Source organism: Propithecus coquereli, unplaced genomic scaffold (genome assembly GCF_000956105.1).
Source record: "Propithecus coquereli isolate 6110/MARCELLA unplaced genomic scaffold, Pcoq_1.0 Scaffold146, whole genome shotgun sequence".
In the NCBI taxonomy this organism is placed as follows: Eukaryota; Metazoa; Chordata; class Mammalia; order Primates; family Indriidae; genus Propithecus; species Propithecus coquereli.
Genome location: NW_012138969.1, coordinates 1430098 through 1431082, shown reverse-complemented (window position 1 = coordinate 1431082; position 985 = coordinate 1430098).

Below are 985 nucleotides of genomic sequence, written 5' to 3'. Positions count from 1 at the left end.
CTAAAATCTGTTCAATTCCACACTAATGACTATTGACTACAAGTTTATCTTCCTGGTGCAGAACAGAGACAGGATAAGATCGATCAATCTTCCACCTACCCAGGGACATCTACATAACTGATGCTTCCTTCACTCCCTTTTTCTCTTCTAACGTTTGCCTTGTGTTATGTAAAATACAGATTTCCGGGCCTCACTAGAATGTAACCGTTTACTTCCCCCACCCCCACCCCCGCATTTATTTTCTGTAAGCCTTTCCTTAAATCCTGAAGTTCCAACATGCCCCTTCCAATAAACAGTCACAGGTTTTTCTGTGGTTTGTGTTTTTCCCCTGGGGCTCATCCTCAAACCTTGGCTTAATAAACCTCCATTAATTGAGATCTTTGCCTCAGTCATTTATTTTGGGTTGTCATACAAGAGACAGGATATACATAACAAATCATCATAAAATGAAACATAATAAGCGCCATTATACAAATGCAAATTAAGAGCTATAGGGGCCAAAGCCTTTGATCCTGGGAGCGGGGGTCGGGGGGGGCTTGCTGGAAAAATCCTGAGGCAGATTGATTAAGAGGAGAAAAGGCATACATTGTTTAACATTGTCAACAGAAAAAAAAGACCAAACTCTGTAAAGTAATTTTAAAAGAGATTTACTCTGAGCCAAATTTGAGGACCATGACCGGGAGCCACGCCCAAGAGGTCCTGGGCAGTGGACTCGCAGAGGTTGGGTTACAGTTTGGTTTTATACATTTCAGGGAGACAGGGGTTACAGGTAAAGTCATAAATCAATACGTGGGAGGCATACATTGGTTTGGCCCGAAAAGGCGGGCCATCTCAAAGTGGGGACTTACACGTTATAGGTGGGTTAAAAGATTGTTTGGCCTATAATTGGTCAAAGACATGAAGCTTTGTCTAGAGGCTTGGAATGTTTTAACATAAGGAAATCTTTATCAGAGATAAGCCACTGGACATAGATTTGTTGTGTAAA